General features: G+C 40.1%; 1 protein-coding gene across 3 annotated transcripts in view; it reads right to left on the reverse strand.

Moving 5' to 3' along the window:
* The window catches only part of PALMD (palmdelphin), a 70,223-nt gene that overhangs the window by 42,634 nt on the left and 13,494 nt on the right, over positions 1-14,095 (reverse strand). The window lies entirely within an intron of this gene.

Here is a 14,095-nt window from a genome sequence, read left to right on the forward strand (position 1 = left end):
GTTATCTGAACGGCTAGCAAGAATATGCTCTTGGCGTTGGAGTGAAACTGCTTTGGAAATTCCTATTTCAAAGCAGAGGAAGGCAAAGGAGACGTTCAAAGCAGTTTGCTTACAGGAGACGATATGGAAAGCTTTCTTGCCTGAAAGGGAACGCAAACATTTTAATGTCTTTGCTTCCCTACTCTTCTTTTCATTCTTCCCCATTGGTCTAGTAAGATTGTGCTTCTGGGTGACGCAATGGAAAATGTGCATTTTCAGGAGGGCATTTCGAAGCAGGTATGAGGAAACATTGTGAGAAGAGAAACTGCTCCTGGCACCATGTTGAAGAAGCTGCTGGGTAAAAGGCAAAGCCCTGCTTATATGAACAACAGGGATAGTTTACAGATGGCTGCAAAACTAGGAGGTTGGAAAGTGAGTTGTTTCTTCCTTGTGTAACTGGCTACAGGAAGATAGGACAAAAGAGTTCAGGTCATGCTTCTTAACCTCAAAAGGGCTTTGACCTGAGGTTAAAAAAAGAAAGCAACATGGGGCTATGTTGTAGCTTTCAGCAAGTTTCATTACATTAACTGAAAAACAAGCGAACCAGCAAACACCCAGGAAGCGTACCTATTAGTACACAGAGGTTGTCTCTAGAAATTGACAGTACACAGTCTCTATTTGATTTCTGGTTCCTCCATTACTAGCTCTGTGTCTGCACAAAATCCCAAGTTCACAGTGCCTCAATTGTCTCATCTGTAAGATGGGACTACTAGGTGTACCTAATCATCAGATAAGAACATCACATGAACTCGTACATGGAGAAGTTCCTAGAACAGTGCCTGACATATAGTGTATAATAAAATTAAGTAAATAACCCCTTAGCTCGGTAATCACACAGAAAACAACTTGTTAATACTGACAGTGCTTCCACTGATCTGCAAAGTTTTAGAGATTCCCAGTCTGGACTTGCTTGAGACATGTGACAAGCTGAGCCTAAAAGATCCTCATTTCCTTCTTTTTGATCAGAGGTGACATTATCCTCCATCTGATTCATAAGAGTTGGTTTTAAATTTGCTTTCAAAATTGAAAACTCAATAGATAAAATATTCTTGCCAAAAAAGACATCTAAAAGAATTGGAAGCAGGCTTAGACAGTAATTTAGAGGGAAGGGTTCCAAAAATATTTGGCAGCACTATTGAAATAAGTACATGGCTTCCTGATGTGATCCCTTTGAAGATGAAAACTTTTTTGATGTATAAGTTCAGGTACATTTGTTGAAGGAAAACAACATGTCATTTTCCAACTTTATGTCTTCTTTCTATTTGTGTGTAAGAAAAATGTAGGAATTTGTCAGCATTACTTTTTAAATTTCATAAACAGTTATTTCAGAAAAAGCTAGCTAGTCAACAGCATGAGTATTCACGATCACTTCTTTTAACAAAATCTCATCATTAGTGACAAAAATGCTGAAAATCTCCATGAGTCAATTCCCACTATATCTAGAGACTGTTCCTAAACAAATATTAGTTATATTTTAAATTTATTGTGCCAGACATTTTGGTTAAATGTTTTACAGGCACTATTTTACTTAATAGTCATAATAACAAAAAGAGACTATAATAATTTGCATTTTACAATGTAGCAAATGGAAGTTTAGGGGACATGAACTCATTCAGTTTTTACAGCTAGTAAGTGGCAGAGCTAGGATTTGAACCCAGGGAACCGGAGGTTAGCTTCCATACGCTTAGCTAATTCATTCTACCATTTCTTCTCAGTTGAGAAGTTAGCTAAGCAAGTCATGGCTGACTTCGGTCTTTGCCCTTTTCATCATCAAGTGCTGCGGCCTGGAGGCCTGTGCCAGGACAGCAACTCATGAGGGGGACTTCTCATTGGAGGGGTGCACATTTGAGTTCCCTGGATGTAGTGCTGTGACTCTTCAGCCCTCCCAATGACTAGCTTATGAAGAGAGGTGATGAGCATACTATGCATAAACACTGATTGCAGAAGCCAGCAATGCCTCCACATCCCTGTTGATTGCCAGCTTGGGCTGGTTTTACTTTGGGGTTAGTAATCAGGCAAGGGAAGCCGTGGGTAGAGGCAGGGCATCTAGAATGTTTTTGACAACCCAAGGCTTACGCAAGTGTTGCTAAGAAATACTAATGTTTTGTCAGAGATAATATGATGCCTCTCGTGTATCAATGTAGATAGATAGGAAGGTAATTTTATAACATTATAGGCACATTCTTATTTTTAAGTGCTATTTTAAAGGACATAGAAATGTCAGTTATTTAAAATTTATTTTTATTTACTTTTGGAAAGGGTAGAGCATGTTTTGGTCCATGGGTTCAATGCAGGGGATGGGTTGGGCCAAAGCCAGGAGTGAGAAACTTGATTCATGTCTCTCATGTGGGTGGCAGAAACTCAGTTACTTGAGCCATAACCTGCTTCTTCCATGGGTGTACTTTAGCAAAAAACTGAAATCAGTAGAGAAGCTGGGACTCAAACACAGGCATTACTAAGCGGTATCTTTCTACTGTGGCAAAGCTGGCCCCCAGGATTGATCTTTAGTCATTTAACTATTAATTTATCCAATACTTAGATATTCATGTATAAATGTGGTATTCAAGGTGACAATAGGAGTTAAGTATTAAAAAATATTTTGAAATAATACTCTTTCCCAGGGGCTACCATTTTCTTTCTTTCTAAAGACTTATTTATTTATTTGAGAGGTAGAGTTATAGACAGAGAGAGGGAGAGACAGAGAGAAAGGTCTTCCACCCGCTGGTTCACTCCCCAAATGGCTGCAATGACTGGAGCTGGGCCAATCTGAAGCCAGGAGCCAGGTGCAGGTGCAAGGGCCCAAGTACTTGGGCTATCTTCTACTGCTTTCCCAGGCTATAGCAGAGAGCTGGATTGGAAGAGGAGCAGCAAGGATACGAACTGGTGCCCATGTGGGATACCGGTGTCACAGGTGGAGGCTTAGCTCAATATGTCGTATTACTGGCCCCAGGGTCTACCATTTTTATAAAGAAGGAAAATCATTCATGGAAGTAACTATAGTCTGAGAAATAAAGTGACATATGTCATTACTAAGGCACAAGTAAAGTACTATGAGGGCTGAGGAGTGACAGGGAGAAGTTGATTCCAGTTGATGTTGTTAGGAGAGGTCCTGGAGTTGTGTCCAAGTAGAGTATGTTGGGTAGTTGCTGGGGCCTGAGTAGTAGAGAGAAAGAGCAGTCAAGGGCTTGATGTGAGCAGAGGCCTAGTACAAGAATATAGCAATATTATTTGGAACTGTAAGTCTGTAATCTTAATCACCAAACAGGGAGTAGCAGAGAATAAACTAAGAACATCAGGATATGGGTAGAATCTCAATAGGTGATGCTGAATGGCTTGACAAGAGGTTTAGAGAAGAATGATAGAATTAAAACCAAGCTTTAAGAAGTTAGCCTCAGTGTGCAGCATGCAGTAAAGAAGAACTTGAAGGGGATAATCAGGACACTGCAACAAGCTGTGTGTTAGTCCATGAGTGAACAAGAAGAAGCACAGGGCATGGATGTAAAAGATAACAAGGAGTTAAAGTTGGCTGGACTTGGCCACTGATGACTTACAGAAGTGAGAGAGAGGAAGCAGTCAATGGGATAAGGCCTTTATGCCTAGGTAACCGACAGGAGAACAGATAACTATCAAAAATAGGAAATTCAGGGGCCAGCACTGTGGCATAGCAGGTAAAACTGTGGCCTGAAATTCTGGAATCTAATAGGGGCACCAGTTGGAGTCCTGGCTGCTCTACTTCTGATCCAGCAACCTGCTAATGGCCTGGGAAAAGCAGCAGAAGATGACCCAATTGCCTGGGCCCCTGCCACCCACATGGGAGACACAGATAAAACTCCTGGCTTCGTCCTGGCCCAGCCCTGGCCATTGGAACTATCTGGGAAGTGAACCAGGGGGTGAAAGATCTATGTCACTCTGTCTCTTCCTGTCTCTCTGTAAATCTGACTTTCAAATAAGTAAATAAATATATTTTTTTGACAGGCAGAGTTAGACAATGAGAGAGAAAGACAGAGAGAAAGGTCTTCTTTCTGTTGGTTCACTCCCCAAATGGCTGCTACAGCCGGCGCACTGTGCTGATCCGAAGCCAGGAGCCACACGCTTCCTCCTGGTCTCCCATGTGGGTGCAGGGCCCAAGCACTTGGGCCATCCTCCACTGCACTCCCAGGCCACAGCAGAGAGCTGGACTGGAAGAGGAGCAACCGGGACATAACTGGTGTGCAACCGGGACTAGAACTCGGAATACTGGCGCTACAGGTGGAGGATTAGCCTAGTGAGCCACAGCGCTGGCCAATAAATATTTTTTTAAAACAAAGAAATAGGAAATTTAGGAGAAGGAAGATAGTTTGGGAGGAAAATAGCAGATTCACTCCAAGTATGAAGTATAGTTGGGATGACTGCGTGCAGTTAACTGGTAGGCACTTGGAACATTGGTTGGAGAGACACGAGAAGTCAGGGCTAAAGCAAAGATATGGGAGTTTTGAAGGGAGAGGTGACAGCACAATGGGAGGGAGACATTTTTGTGAAAAGAAAAGGAGGAGTAAGGACAGATCCTCCAGGAAGTACCTACATTTAAAAGGTAGAGGAGGAAGGGAACTCACATGGAAGTTTATTTTGGGGTCAGTTTGATGTTATTTATAATAGAACTTGGCAAGTTGGGTCACATGACAGAAAGGAGCAATGGAAGGGTATGTGTTGTTTCAAATAAATATTGTGAGGAGCAAAAAGAGAAAAATCGCTGCATCATGATGCCACAACTTGTAAGAGATGCAGTTAATGATCGTGGCCCAATACATTGTACATGTAAGGATGTGAAAACTTGAAAGATTGAGTGATTTTCTAACTGAAGAATTTAGTATACTTAGTTTAACCAAAAGACTCCACTAATAGACTGTTGGAACTCATAAGACAGTTTAGTAAAGTTGCAGGATATAAAATTAACACACACACAAAACAATAGCCTTTGTATACACAACCAATGTTACAGCAGAGCATGAACTTGTAAGATCTATAAAATTTACAATAGCTACAAAAATATTTAAATACCTTGGAATAAATTTAACCAAAATGTGAAGGATCTCTTCAATGAAAATTACAAAATGTAAAGGAAAGAAATAGAAGACACAAATAAACAGAAAATTAATATCAAGGTGTCCATACTACTGAAAGCAATTTAGAGATTCAATACAATCCCAATCAAAATACCAATGACATTCTTCTCAGATCTACAAAAAAATATGTTAAGGGGCCGGCACCATGGTGCACTAGGTTAATCCTCCACCTGAGGTGCTGGCATCCCATATGGGCCCCAGTTCTAGTCTTGGTTGCTCCTCTTCCAGTCCAGCTCTCTGGAATGGCCTGGGATGGCAATGGAGGATGGCCCAAGTACTTGGGCCCCTGTACCCACATGGGAGACCAGGAAGAAGCACCTGGTTCCTGGCTTTGGATGGGTGCAGCTCTGGCCATTGTGGCCATTTGGAGAGTGAACCAAAGGAAGAGACCTCTCTGTCTCTCTCTCACTGTCTATAACTCTACCTGTCCAATAAATAAATGAAAAAATCTTAAAAAAAAAAAACAACTATGTTCAAACTTACATGGGGGCTGGCGCCGCGGCTCACTAGGCTAATCCTCCACCTGCGGCGCTGGCACACCGGGTTCTAGTCTCGGTCGGAGCTCTGGATTCTTTCCCGGTTGCCCCTCTTCCAGGCCAGCTCTCTGCTGTGGCCAGGGAGTGCAGTGGAGGATGGCCCAAGTGCTTGGGCCCTGTACCCCATGGGAGACCAGGAGAAGCACCTGGCTCCTGCCTTCGGATCAGCGCGGTGCGCTAGCCGTGACGGCCATTGGAGGGTGAACCAACGGCAAAAAGGAAGACCTTTCTCTCTGTCTCTCTCTCTCACTGTCCACTCTGCCTGTCAAAAAAAAAAAAAAAATAAAAAAAAAACCAAAAAACAAAAAACAAAACAAAACAAAACAAAACTTACATGGGGCCGGCTCTGCAGCTCAATAGGCTAATCCTCTGTTTGCGGCGCCACACCTGGTTCTAGTCCCGGTCGGGGCACCGGATTCGGTCCCGGTTGCCCCTCTTCCAGGCCAGCTCTCTGCTGTGGCCAGGGAGTGCAGTGGAGGATGGCCCAAGTGCTTGGGCCCTGCACCCCATGGGAGACCAGGAGAAGCATCTGGCTCCTGGCTTTGGATCAGCGCGATGCGCCGGCCGTAGCGCGCCGGCCGTGGTAACCATTGGAGGGTGAACCAACTTGAAAAAGGAAGACCTTTCTCTCTGTCTCTCTCTCACTATCCACTCTGCCTTTCTTTCTTTTTTTTTTTTTAATTTTCAATTCTCTTTATATACAGAAGATCAATTTAGCGTATGTTAAGAAAAGATTACCACATTTTGCTCCCACACAGAAACATAAAGTGTAAAATACTATTTGAGTACTAGTTATAGCATTAATTAAACACCTAAGAGTAATTGTGTATTAATTACAGAGCTCAACCAATAGTTTTAAGTAGAATATAAAATGCATCTTTTGCATTGTTGTGGCTTCCCCCCGACCTCCCTCCCTCCCGTGGCCCTCCCCTCACCCACTTCCTCTCCCCTCCCCCCCCTTCATCACGTTTCATTTTCGGTTACCTTCATATACCGAAGATCAATTTAGTATATACTAAGCAGGGATTTCAACAGGTTGCACTCACACAACCGAACCAGGTATAGGGTATTGTTCGACTAGTAGTGTTGTTTTTGAGTTTCATAGATAAACATATTAAGGACAGAGATCCTGCGAGGGGAGCATGAACCCAGTGACTCCCGTTGTTGATTTAACAATTGGCACTCTTATTTATGACGTCAGCAATCACCCGAGACTCTTGCTATGAGCTGTCTAGGCTATGGAAGCCCCTTGAGTTCACCAACTCTGAATTTGTTTAGTCAAGGCCATATCACAGTGGAGGTTCCTTCCTCCCTTCAGAGAAAGGGGCCTCTCTCCTTGAAGGCCTGATCCTTCTGCTGGCCACTCTGCCTTTCAAAAAAACAAAACAAAACAAAACAAAAACAAAAAACAAAAAACAACTTACATGGAAATACAAGAGACCCCAAATAACTAAAGCAATATTAAACAACAAAAATAAAGCTGGAGGCATCACAATACTGTATTTCAAGACATACTACAGGACAGTTATAATCAAAACAGCCTGGTACTGTCAGAAAAGTAGACATGTAGACCAAAAGAATAGAATAGAAATCCTAGAAATCAATCCACATATCTACAACCCACTAACCTTTGACAAAGGAGCTAAAATCAATCCCTGGAGAAAGACAGTCTCATCAACAAATGGTTCTGGGAAAAGTGGACCTTTGTGTGCAAAAGTATGAAACAATACCACTACCTTGGCCTTATACAAAAATCAACTCAAAATAGATCAAGGATCTAAATCTGACCTGATACCATCAAATAACTAAAGGAAAACATTGGGGAAACTTTGCAAAACATTGACATATGTAAAGACTTCTTGGGAAAGACCCTAGAAACAAAGTCAATAAAATTAAGTCAATAAAAAAATAGACAAAAGGGATTGCTTTAAGCTAAGAAGCTACTGCACTGAAAAGAACACACTCAACAAAGTGAAGAGGAAACCAACAGAATGGGAGAAAATATTTGCAAGCTATGTAACTGATAAAGGATTAATATGCAGGATCTATAAGGAGCTCAAGAAACTCAACAGCAACAAAACAAATAACCCATTTAAGATATGGGCAAATGACACAAGCAGGCATTTTTCAATGACTGAAATTTAAATGGTGAAAAGCACATGAAAAAATCCTCAGGATCATTAGCTATCAGAGAAATGCAAATAAAAACCACAGTGAGGTTTCTCCTTACCCCAGTTAGAATGGCTATCATCTAAAAATCTAAAAACAAGTGCTGGCAAGGATGTGGGGAAAGAGGTACCCTAACTCACTGTTGGTGGGAATGTAAAGTAGTACAGCCATTATAAGAGAGTATGGTGAATCTTCAGAAACCTACCATAAGACCCAGGCTTCGTACTCCTGGGAATTTAACCAAATGAAATTGAATCAGCATACTCCCATGTTTATTGCAATAGCTAAGATATGGACTCAACCCAGATGTCCATATCAACTGATGATTGGATAAAGAAAATGTGGTATATACATACTATGGAATGTTACTAAGCCATTAAAAAAGAATGAAATGCTATCTTTTGCAACAAAACAGATGTTTAGTGAAATAAGCCAGTCTCAAAAAGACAAATGCCATGTTTTCTCTGATATGTGGCAGTGAATATAGAATAAAAAAGAAATATAGCAATGAAATGGACATCTTGTGATATGATTGTCATTTCTAGCCCTTGTTTATATCCCTGTGAAACTATGGTCTTCCTATTTTTCACTTGTTGAATATTATGGTTAGTGGTGAATTAAGCCTGTGATTAATTATGTCTTTGCAAAAAATAATGAAAAGAAAAGAAGTGAGAAAGGATGGCGATTGGTAGAAGGAGAGAGGGTAGAAGGGAAGTGTGGTTATCTTCTCAGAACTGTACCTATGTAAAACATGAAGTAACTTCTCTTTATATTAATAAAAATAAAATTATTTAAAAGAGAAAAAGGAATTTAGTAGCAGAGCTGAGACTATTAGGCAGATCTTCTTAATGGCCTTTCCTGAGCTTTTTAAAACCTCTCCTTATTATCTCTTCCAAACAAAGGAAAAGCATGATTGTGGGCATTTAGACAAGGGTAAAAGTAAAGAGAGATCAAAACCATCTTACTAGTGTACCCAATTTTATCTGACCAGAAAGAGGCTCTAGGTGATGTTTTTTTCTAAATCAAATGAAAAAAATTGGAAGAGGAAAGATATAGCAATGATGAGACAATCATCAGATGTTTTCAGATTCATTCTACTGGAAGCCATAATCTTACAACTTTATGACTAGCTTTGTTGATATTTTCAGTGGTTAGGGTGTGAAAAGAAAAAATGCAGAAGTTGCTTATTTGAGCTTAGATACCACCAACAGTGCAGAGTTGGCTAATCTAACAGAAAGGCATGTGATAATAGTATTTCCAAAAAAGAATCTTGGGCAGAGTCAGAAGTTTACTAAATTTCAGTGAAAGTAGGTTTAAAAAATTCTTCAGGAGTCGGTGCTATGGGGTAGTGGATAAAGTTGCTGCCTGCAGTGCCAGCATCCCATATGGGCACTGGTTTGAGTCCCGGCTGCTTCACTTCCAATCCAACTCTCTGCTATGGTCTGGGAAAGTAGTGGAAGATGGCCCAAGTCCTTGGGCCCCTGCACCCACATGGGAGACCCGGAGGAAGCTCCTGGCTCCTGGTTTCAGATAGGCACAGCTCTGGCTGTTGCCACCAACTGGGGAGTGAACCAGGGGATGGAAGACCTCTCTCTCTCTCTCTCTGCCTCTCAAATAAATTTGCAAATATTAAAAAAAATTATTCAAAAATCTTTACAAACTCTCAAAAAAGTCAGAAAAGTCTTTAGAGAGAAGAAAGATTATAAAGCAAAGATGATTTACAAATGGAAACATGCATATGCATACATACATGCATGCATATACATACATATACTTCAGATATGAAGAAGATAGCAATTGTAAACCAAACCAAAACAAGTAGTTTAGTATCATAGAAAGCTTCCAATGAGTTCCCACAACCCAGGAAGGAAGGGAAGAGGACGGCACCTGTTTGTAATAGTGTAAGTAAGGCAAAATTCCAGTGATGTGAAACTGTGACACACACACAAGAAACACTGAGAGCACCATAAAAAGCTCTGTGTGTGTGTGTATGTGTCTGTGTGTTATACTGACAGTGAAAAAGCAAAGCTGGAAAGACTTCCAGTGAGATACGCACTGTGCTATTAGGAGCTCTTTCACTTTTGTGTTGCTCCCATATTTTTGATTAAGGAGGATGATCTTTGTTCTGGAAAGTGTAGAACAAATACATTTACAGGGAAACTGATGCTTAACAGGGAGCAGCAGAGAAGACAGAGCTCCTCCAGTCTTTGGCCTCTCATAGGTTTGTTGTCATGAAGTAAAAATATATATAGGCATCAAGGAAGAATTTTGTTAAATAATCTCCTTGGAATCTTGGGTGAATTAAAAAGGTATCAGAAGACTGAAAGTGATAAAGGACCCAATATTTTAAAGGCTAGTGAATTTATTGGTTAATCCCTAGCAAATTGTAGAATAAGTTGTGTTTAGACAAGGAATGTCTAGGATATATTCTTAGATGATTAAAAACAGATTCAAAACTCACATTTTTTCCTGTTGTTTAATTATTTCAGGATCTACAGATGATGATGATTATGATGGTCAGAATAATGTTAACCAAAAACTTCTGTGTCAGAAACTATTTAAAGCACATGAAAGTATCTATTTAGTGTTCTTCAAATTTCCATAAAGTAGGGACCATGTTTATTCACATTATGCAGGGGAAGGAGCTGAGGAGGAAGATAAATAGATTATGGGAATTTTGTAGATTTTAGCTCGGTTTTGGACAAAACTTTTAAACTTATATTTAGGGTGTTTATGGAAATATGAACAGAAGAGTATTTATTTGGGGCTGGCATTGTGACACAGCACGTCAAGCCACTGCCTGTGACACAGGCATCCCATATGGGGGCCTGTTCAAGTCCTGGCTGCTCCACTTCTGATCCAGCTCCTTGCTCAGGTGCCTGGGAAAGCATCAGAAGACATCCCTATTGCTTGGGCCCCTGCCACCCACGTGGGAGATCCAGATGGAACTCCTGGCTTCTGGCTTCTGCCTGGTTCAGCCCTGGCCATTGCAGTCATCTGGGGAGGGATCCAGCAGACAGATGCTCTCTCTGTCTCCCTGATGTCTCTCTCAGCCTTTCCAATAAAAAAAATCTTAAAAAAAGAGAAGTATTTATTTAAAAGTGTCAGTCCTAACTTTCTTTTTAAACCCTCTTTGATGATGGATAGAAAACTAGAACTAAACCCAGGAAACAAATAAATGTGAATATATTGAGATGACTTTCTGAATCAGAATTTCAAGGATGAAGTGGTGTGGGTTGGAAGTTTTCTTGTTAAAATCTGCTTCAGGCAATCACAGTGATCAGTCAGGTCTGGCAATGAATTCAATAAAAGATAAGTCATGATTTAAAAGAATCTTGCTGATAGGGAAAATGGAACCAAATTAAAGACTAATTTTATTGTTAATAAGTATAAACTATTATATATTAATTGTAGAATATTTGAAAAAGTCAGGCAACTCTAAAGAAAATTAGAAAAATTGCTCCAACTTCTACTACTGTAGAAATAACTACAGTCAACAATTTGGTAAACATTAAGGCAGTTTTTGTTCAATACACAAAAAAACACAGATATACATGTGTACAGAATATACATGCATAAACCACACAGGGATCCATATATAGAGTTTTGTGTCTTGCCTTTTGAACCTAATACTATGCCATGAACATTTCCCTTATAATTGAATTTTATTAAAATATTAAAGAGTGGGAGTAAGAGAGGGAGGAGATGTACAGTTCAGCACATGCTCTATTGGGCTTACCTCTAACAGTAGAGTTAGAAACGTGCCAGAGGATTCCAATTCGATCCCATCAAGGTGGCATGTACCAATGCCATCTCACTAGCCAAAGTGATCAGTTTCAGTTCATAATTGATGATAATGATAGGATTAAGAGTCAAAGGGATCACATAAACAAGACTAGTGTCTGCTAATACCAACTGATAGAATTAAAAAGGAGAGAATGATCCAACATGGGAACTGGGATACACAGCAGACTCATAGAATGGCAGAAGTCCTAAATAGCACTCTGGCCTCAGAATCAGCCCTTAAGGCATGCGAATCAGGCTGAAAAGCCCATGAGAGTATTTTAGGCATGGAAATCCAAGACACTGTAAAAAAAAAAAAAGACCTAAATGAAAGATCTCTGCGAGTGAGATCCCAGCAGAAAGAACGGGCCATCAAAGAAGGAAGTACCTTTCTCTGAAGGGAGGAGGGAACTTCCACTTTGACAATGACCTTGTCTAAATAAGATCGGAGTTGGTGAACTCAAGAGGCTTCCATAGCCTTGGCAACTCATGACAAGAGCCTAGGGTGATTACTGACGCCATAAACAAGAGTGTCAATTGTTAAATCAACAACAGGAGTCACTGTGCACTTACTCCTCATGTAGGATCTCTGTTCTTAATGTGTTGTACAATGTGAATTAACGCTATAACTAGTACTCAAAGAGTACTTTATACTTTGTGTTTCTGTGTGGGTGCAATCTGTTGAAATATTTACTCAATATATGCTAAACTGATCTTCTGTATATAAAGATAATTGAAAATGAATCTTGATGTGAATGGGATGGGAGAGGGAGCAGAACATGGGATGGTTGTGGGTGGGAAGGAAGTTATGGGGGGGGGAAGCCACTGTAATCCAAAAGCTGTACTTTGGAAATTTATATTTATTAAATAAAAGTTAAAAAATAAAATAAAAATATTAAACTTTATTCAAAATATTATAGTTTCTTGACCATTCTCACCATTTCTGCCTTTTGGGTTGTTTGTAATCTTGCTATTATAAATAATTATGTGATGAAGTTCCTTGTATATAAATTTTGATCACTTTTCTCTATTTCCTTAAGATGGGTTTTGGAAGTTAGTTAGGAAGTCCAGTGGAATCCTGTTCTGAAAAATTCCTGTTACAGGGACTGGCATTGTGGTGTAGTCAGTAAACTATTGCTTATGGATGCTGGAATCCTATATGCGCTCTGGTTTGTGTTCTGGTTATCCCACTTCTGACCTAGCTCTCTGCCAATGACTTGGGAAAAGCAGCGGAAGACAGCCCAAGTTTTTGGGGCCCCACCACCCATGTGGGAGACCCGGATCAAGCTCCTGGCTCTTGGCTTAAGCCTGGTTCAGTCCTGGCCATTGTGGCCATCTGGGGAGTGAACCAGCAGATGGAAGACATCTCTGTAATTCTGACCTTCAAATAATTAAATAAATAAATCTTCAAAAAAATTCTTGATACAGCCTGCTGAAATACTTTAATTAGAAATTGCTTTAATCTATATTTCCATAAAACTGGAATTATGAATATTACAAGTAAAAATTTTGAATTAGCTAAAGTACAGTATCTCATTAATGTTTTTAATGAGGTTACTGTAGTCAAATATCATTCATAATTTACTTGGTTACTCCTATTATTGATTTTTTTAAAAAAAATTGCCTCGTTGTGGTGTCAAGCAACTTTTCTGTGAAGTCTATTATTTACTTACCAGTTTATAAAAGCTCTTTGAAAAAGGGATAGTAAACCTTTGGTTTGACACATTATGTATAAATATTTTTATTTATTTATTTATTTATTTTTTTGACAGGCAGAGTGGACCGTGAGAGAGAGAGAGACAGAGAGAAAGGTCTTCCTTTACCATTGGTTTACCCTCCAATGGCTGCTGTGGCCAGTGCGCCGTGCTGATCCGAAGCCAGGAGCCAGGTGCTTCCTCCTGGTCTCCCACAGGGGTGCAGGGCCCAAGGACTTGGGCCATCCTCCACTGCCTTCCCAGGCCACAGCAGAAAGCTGGACTGGAAGAGGAGCAACCGGGACAGAACCCGGTGCCCCATCCGGGACTAGAATCTGGTGTGCTGGTGCCGCAGCCGGAGGATTTGCCTATTGAGCTGCGGTGCCGGCCTATAAATATTTTTATTTGCCTCTAAATTTTATTTTTGCACAAAATATTTTTAGAAGTACTGAATGAAGTTTTGTCTTTATAGTCTCAGGTTCATTAATCATTCCTATTTTATTATGGTTTTCTAAAGATTTAAAAAATATAGCTTTTATCCATCTGAATTTATTTTGATTTATTGTAGATATTAATATTTTTCCAAGTTTTAAATTAGTTACCTAAGTTTTTTTTAAGATTCTTTTATTTTTATTTGAAAGGTAGAGTTACAGAGAGAGAAAGAGAGGCAGAGAGAGAGAGAGAAACAGAGAGAGAGAGAGAGAGATCTTCCATCTGCTGATTCACTCCCCAGAAGGCTGCAATCACCAGGTTTAGACCAGGCCAAAGCCAG

The sequence above is a fragment of the Oryctolagus cuniculus genome, chromosome 7, assembly GCF_964237555.1.
Source record: "Oryctolagus cuniculus chromosome 7, mOryCun1.1, whole genome shotgun sequence".
Taxonomy (NCBI): Eukaryota; Metazoa; Chordata; class Mammalia; order Lagomorpha; family Leporidae; genus Oryctolagus; species Oryctolagus cuniculus.